This window comes from Tupaia chinensis, unplaced genomic scaffold (assembly GCF_000334495.1).
Source record: "Tupaia chinensis unplaced genomic scaffold, TupChi_1.0 Scaffold000047_1, whole genome shotgun sequence".
Lineage (NCBI taxonomy): Eukaryota > Metazoa > Chordata > Mammalia > Scandentia > Tupaiidae > Tupaia > Tupaia belangeri.
Window position 1 is genome coordinate 1,013,202 of NW_006159505.1, and position 7,080 is coordinate 1,020,281.

The 7,080-nt window shown below is 45.7% G+C and overlaps 1 protein-coding gene across 1 annotated transcript in view; it reads left to right on the forward strand.

Moving 5' to 3' along the window:
* The first annotated feature begins 6,591 nt into the window (after positions 1 to 6,591).
* The window catches only part of RHOG (ras homolog family member G), a 14,277-nt gene continuing 13,788 nt past the window's right edge, over positions 6,592 to 7,080 (forward strand). The window contains exon 1 of the mRNA XM_006140924.3: positions 6,592 to 6,780. The gene's annotated coding sequence lies outside the window, so the exon portion shown is untranslated. The remainder of the gene's footprint in view (positions 6,781 to 7,080) is intronic.

Consider the following 7,080-nt stretch of genomic DNA (forward strand, 5'->3'; position numbering starts at 1 on the left):
TTTTTTAATTTTTTATTATTTTATTTAACTTTATTTATTTATTTACTTATTTATTTAAATTTGACCATGGAGGGACTGAGTGAGAGAGAGAGAGAGGGAAAGTGAGAAAGCAAGCCACCAGGTCCAGGACTTAAAACTGTGGTGAGTCAGCCATATGGGAATCCAGTGTACTTAACCACCATGCCACCTGCCAGCCCCTCGATGGAAATTTTAAATGAGCACGATCAAGATCCTGAAGCAGTTCTTTGAAGAATTATACAAGATGACACATGACTCTACCAGTATGATCTTGAAGACAAAGCATAATTAAACCGATGGCTACCAGGTGGTGGAAGTGTGCAGTCAAAGCGAAGCAGACCAGATGAGAGCAAAGATCATGGCAGCAGTTTGTTGGGATGCTCAAGGCATTCTGTTGTTGACTTTCTGCAGGGTCAAAGAATGATAACATCTGTTCAGAAAGTTAGCCAAATCTTTACTAGAGAAATGCTTGAGAAAGCTTCATCAGAAAAATCCTTCTTCACCATGACGGTAATCCTGCTCATTTTTGTCATTCAACAAGGACTGTTTTGTAAGAGTTTCTTTTATTTTTATTTTTATTTTTTTTTGGAAAGGTTTTTGCTATAGGGCACATGTGCTCGCCAGAAAGAGAGACAGAAAATGAGAAATCATCCCCTGGAGGGATGGCCATGCTGCAGTCCCTTCTATTCCATTCTCCTCTCAGGATCTTGGGCATGTGTGCACACGCGTCTGGTGTGAGTTTAAGCCAGGTCTGGGACTTGAGTTGCAGTCAACTACATGGGAGTCCAGCAGCATAGCCGTTACACCAACTGCTGGTCCCAGTTTTGTAAGAGTTTCTATGAGAAATCATTAGGCATCTACTTTAGAGTCCTGATTTAGTTCCTTCTGAATTCTGTTTGTTTCCTAATCTTAAAAAACCCTGAAAGGGCCCCCATTTTTCTTCAATTTCTAATGTAAAAAAGACTGCATTGACATGGTTAAATTCTCAAGACCCTCAGTTCTTTAGGATTGGACTAAATGTCTGGTATCACTGTTTTGATCTTGATGGACCTTATGCTGAGAAATAAAGTTTTTTGGTTGTTTTTTGTTTGTTTGTTTCTGTTTTCATCAGAGCTCGCATGCACTCACCAAAGAGACAGAGAAAATGAGAAAGCGCCAACATGGGGCATGATCATACCACAGTCCCTTCTCCTCCATCTCTTCCTCCTTTTGGGATTTTTGGGCATGTATGCACAGGTACCCAGCGTATTGTTCAAGCCATTGGGTCTGAAACTCAAACCGTGCAGTTGGCCATGTAGGATTCAGCTACCTTAGTCACCAAGCCATGGACTGGTTCTATTTTTATCTTTTAATTCATTTTTCCATGAGCTTTTTAAATTCCCTTGTATTAGTACTTTATTAAAGCAATTTAATTCCATAGATGTTTACTGAAGACAAATGAGTGTTCAGACCTGCCTATGCCAGGCCCAGTGGGTAGACACAGAAATGAATCAGACACAACCTCAAAGGCCTTATAGTCAATGGGGAAGACAGACATTAGGCATAGGTACAATTTACTAGCACAAAAAGCAGGATGACCTAAGTGGTATTAAAGAATTATGAGTAATATGCTACATGCATAAACCTTAACTACTTAATTATTATTCTGGAGAGTGTATCATAGAAGGTCAGAACTCAAAGGTATCATCTAGCTCAATTCCTTGTTTCCCAAGGGAGGGAACTCGGATCTAGATAAGGGTGGACCATGGACTAAACATTTCACTAATCTGGCTGGCTGAGCTAAAACTAGATTTCAAGCTCAGTCCTGGGCTCGCTCTTCTCCTCGTAGCTTTATTTTTTACTTTTTTTAAAAGAATTATTTTATTTTATATTTTAACTTTTTTGGAGAGGTTTTTGCATTAGCACGCGCCAGAAAGACAAAGAGAGACTGAGAGACAGAAAGTGAGAAATCACCCCACCAGGGGGATGGCCATGCCGCAATCCCTTCTCCTCCATTCTCTTCTAGGGATTTTGGGCACAAATGCACATGTACCCAGCCTAAGTTTCAAGCAGCCAGGTTCATGACTGGAACCACAGTTGGCCTCGTGGGAGTCCAGTACCTTAACCACTACACCATCTACTGGCCCTGATCTTCAAATATCTTTTGCAGGACACTTTTTTTTTTTGGAGAGGTTTTTGCTATAGGGTGCGTGCGCTCGCCAGACAGAGAGAGACAGAAAACAAGAAATCACCCCTCAGGGGAGATGGCCACGCCGCAATCCCTTCTCCTCCATTCTCCTCTCGGGATCTTGGGCACGCACGCACACGTGCCCAGCGTGTTTTAAGTCACCAGGTCCGAGAAGCAAACTGCGGTCAACTATGTGGGAGTCCAGCGACATAGCCATTATGCTAACTGCTGGTACCCCCTACAATCTGTGTTTTAACAAGCCTTCCAGCTGACCTGTACACACATTAATGTTTGAGAAGCACTGGACTGTTCTAGACCAACAGTTCTGAAATGTTGTTGAACATTAGAATCACTTTGAGAGCTTTTCATTTTTTTTTTCTTTGAGAGGTTTTTAAAATAATTGTTGTTCCGTTAACTGAATACCACTCTGTAATTGCAAAAAAAAAAAAAAAAAAAAAGTTGCAGCTGTTTTGTTGACATTCTTAATGCTTCTAAGTAAATACAATTTTTTATTAGAAAAAAACATGTAAAGAAATGAGATAAAAGTGAACCTGCTCTGATCAAAAAGGAGGGATTCCAGAGCCCTACTATTTTCCTACTTTGAAGTCCTGGGAAGAGAATGCTATAGGAATGCAACTCCAAGAACTTTTGTTCTGGAATGTAATTTTTCTAAAAGGGATTTTTGCTGTTGGGCGTGTATGTTCATTGCAGAGACAGAAACAGACAGAAAGCAAGAAATCACCCCCCAGGGAAAATTACCCTGCCACAATCCCTTCTCCATTTTCCTCTACGGAGTTTAGGCACGCATGTACATGTGCCCAGCATGAGTTTGAAGCTGCCAGGTCCAGGACTGCAACTGTGGTCTACTATGTGGGAGTCCAGTGATGTAACCATTATACCCTCTGCTGGTCCTGTGGAATGCAATTTTTTTATATATATAAATTCCCAAAATGTTGATGTGTTTTTTAAACTTTATTCATTTACTTGTTCATTTGTTCTTAATAGGACCTGAGAGGGGGAAAGAGAGAGAAAAAGTGAGAAAGAAAGATGCCAGGTCCAGGACTCGAACCGTGGGTAGCCATGTGGGAGTCCAGCACCCTTAACCACCAAGCCACCTGCCAGCCCCTATGGAATATAATTTTTAATAGCTTCATAAAAACCATTTAGTGTGTGGGCTTCCTCTAAACTGTCATTTAGAAAACTCAAAATCCTTTAACTTTTCATTTTTTCTTCCTTCCTTCTTTTTTTTTTTTCCTAGTGGGGCACCTGCTGGAGAGAGACAGAGAGGGAGGGAGAGAAGGTATCCCCATGGGGATTAGTCATGCCACAATTCCTTCTCCATTTCTCCTCTCAGGATTTTTGAGCATGCATGCATACACACCCAGCATGTTTTTCTGGTCTGGGACACCACATCCACACAATTGGCCATGTGAGATCTAGCCGCTTTAACCACCATGCCACCAGCTGGCCTCAGGATCTTTTCTTCACCCATCAAATACCAAGTACCAGCTATGTATTTCCATTTGGGTAAGGAAGGGAATGAAATTTTCTCCTTGTCCTTCCTGCTCTTCCCTCTCCACAGAAAGTAGTTAGTCTCAAGGGCTATGGGGACCATAGAAGAGCGGGGGGGGGGGGGGGAAGCAAAAATCTGCTTAGCAGATCAGGGGAGGTTGCCAGTGAATGAACCCACCCTCCAATCATTTATCAGCCTGACTCTAATAGAGCCTTCAACTGTTCATCCAATGGAGTAAACACTAGCCACACATGCTAGACCATTTGAAAAGTTTCTAGCCCAAACTGAGACACACTGAAAGTGGAAAATACACACCAGATTTCTAAGATTTATTACCAAAAAAAGGATATTTAAGGGCCAGTAGGTGGTGTGGTGGTTAAGGTGCTTGACTCCCACGTGGCTGGCCACATTTCAAGACGTGGACCCAACAGCTTGAAAACCACACCAGGCACATGTGCATGTATGTCCAAAATCCTGAGAGAATGGAGAAGGGATTGTGGCATGGCCATCCTCCTTGGTGGGGATGAGCTGTCACTTTCCGTCTTTCTGTCTCTCCCTGGCAACTGCACATGCCCAATGGCAAAGACCTGGGGGAAAAGTTTATTAAAGAATTATTGATTATATATATTGATTATATTCTCAAATGATAATATTTTGGCTATATGTGGCTATCACGCTTCTTTTTAAGGAATTATTCAGTTTTAGTTATCACTATTATTTTATAATTTGCTACATGGTACAAGTGCTCACCAGAGAGAGACAGAGAGGGAAAGTGAAAACACGAGCCTCCAGGTATAGTACTCGAATCGCCATGTGGGAGTCTAGCACCCCAACCACACCACCTGCTGGACCTTTCACTATGTTATTAAAATTAATTTTACTGGGGTCAGCAGGTGGTGTGAAGGTTAAGGCAGCTGGATCTTACATAGCTGACTGAGTGGTTCAAGTCTCAGACCCGGTGGCTTGAAAACATCCTGGGCGTGTGTGTGTGTGTGTGTGTGTGTGTGTGTGCATGTCCAAGATCCTGAGAGAAGAATGGGGGATTATGGTATGGTCATCCCTCCTGACAGAGTGATTTCTGACTTACCTCCTCTCTGTCTCTCTCTGGTGAGCATATTTGTCTTATAGCGAACTATTAAAAATTAAGGTTATTTGTTTCTTTTTAGCTTTTTTAAAATGTCATTATGGAATCAGATAGTGGCACAGCAGGATGCTTACAGACACTGACCCACTTGAAATGTTCCCAGTGTATGTGAGAAGACCTCCCTAGGTACACTGGGCAACCTCCTGCCCATGATCTGGGGCTAGCAGAGTCTGGGAGTGTATTGTTAGTCAAGACCTCTCAGGGGTTCTCTCTCTCTCTTTTTAAAATCTTTTTCTCTCATAAAATAAATACTTTTCTTTTAAATTTTATTTAAATTTATTTATTTTCATTTGACCAGAGAGGGACAGAGTAAGAGTGAGAGTGGAAGAGAGAGGGAAATCGAGGAAGCAAACCACCAGGTCCGACACTCGAATCAGGATCGGCTATGTGGGAGTCCAGCGCCCTTAACCATCCCATCATCTGCTGGACCCAAAATAAATACTTTTAAAAATATTATTTCTAGACAATGTTAAATTACAGATGTGGCTCACATTAAATTTCTGTTGGATGGGGACAGCAGGTGGCTAGTGGTTAAGTACTAGACTCCCACATGGCCAAGTGTGGTTCTAGTCCTGGACCCTGGCATCTTGAAACTCATGCCAGGCGCTTGTATGTGTGCCCAAAATCTCAAAATCTCAAGAGGAGAATGGAGAAGGGATTGTGGTGTGGCCATTCCCCCTGGGGGGTGATTTCTTGCTTTCTTTCTCTTTGTCTCTGTCTCTCTGGTGAGTGCAAGTGCTTTAATAGCAAACATCTCTCAAAAAAAAAAATCGGACAATACTAAGAGGGCCTATCAGGTGCATGACAGAACGGGTGGTAGCGTGTGTATGCACACCCATACACACTGTAGTTGCAGGAGAGCTGATGGTGGCTAATCGGACAATACCAAAAGGGCCTATCAAGTGCATGACAGAACGGGTGGTAGTGTGTGTATGCACACCCATACCCACTGTAGTTGCAGGAGAGCTGATGGTGGCTAGGCACAGCAGTCCTTTGGGGACACACTGTGAAAACGGCATCGATTTCCCTTGGCAGGCAAAACAGAAGCCAAGCAGAGGGAATAGAAGTCACAAAGAGCCATAGATGAGGGCAGGCATGTTGCGCTTAGAAAGCTCATTCTTATGCAGTAGCATGATTTTCTTTTTCTTAAAAGGCGTTTGTTGAGTCTACTGTGGACCATGCATTGACCGCAGGCCTTTTATACCCATTCTCCTGTTATCTTCCCAACTACAGCGTAAAGGAGAAAAATTATCCTATTCAAGTCTACGGAACTGAAGCTCAGAAAGCTTCGGCTATTTTATTCCCAGGTTTGCTCTCTCTCTTGGAAAATTTCTGGAAGACAGGGGCCCTGTCTTAAACAGTTTTTCTCCAAAGCATCTAGCACCGAGCTCGGCACGTGGCAGGCGCTCAGAAAGTTTGCGCCGTACCAAGGTGACTGTCAAGTCACAACTCCGCGTGCCAAGTCCGGGAGCTGCAGCGCCAGAGGGCGCCCACGAGTCCGCCCACCCATCGTTCTGCAGGGCCCAAGTCGGACCTCAGGCTGGGTGCGGCCCTTCAGCCCGACGCAGCTGCTTGCCCCGGCAAGAAGGGGCGAGAAGGGGCCCGGGAGGCCAGAGGTGCTCCTCGGTTCTCCCCGCCCCCTCCCCAGAGCCCGGCGGCTCAGAGCCGCCTATTGCGGAAAGACGACGCGACATCCTGTTTTTTGGGGCCCGCGGCTCCGCCTGCGCCTCCGCTGATCTTGTCTTTCCCCCGGGGTGCTGACGCCAGCCCCCTTCCCCCACTCTCCCCAGGGGTCCGGGACCTTCCCACTGCTGAATCACCGCCACCCTGCACTCCCCCGGGACAGGGGACATGGGTGGGGACTGCCCCAGCCTGATCCATTCTGGTCATCACCCACATCGCCCACCACTCGATCCCTGGGCTTGCCAAAGGCATCAGGTTAGGGCCCCTTTTCTCAGCATCTTCCCGCGGAGGTTGGTGGGGGCGAAATGCTGGGGAAGAAGACAAATGCCTAGCGCCTAGGCTGGGGACTCTGCTCGAATGGGGTGTCGAGGAGGAGCCGGGACACCTGACCTTGGGAGGCCTGATCTTAAAGGCTGCGGGAGCGGAGACGGGCGGGTGGGGAGGTGGGCCGCCAGGGACTGGGCGGGGGCGAGCCTTGGCGGGGAGACCGAGGGAGGAGGGTGGGGGTGACCGGCCCGCGGACTTCCTGGTCGCGCCCCGCCCCGGCCCGCCCCG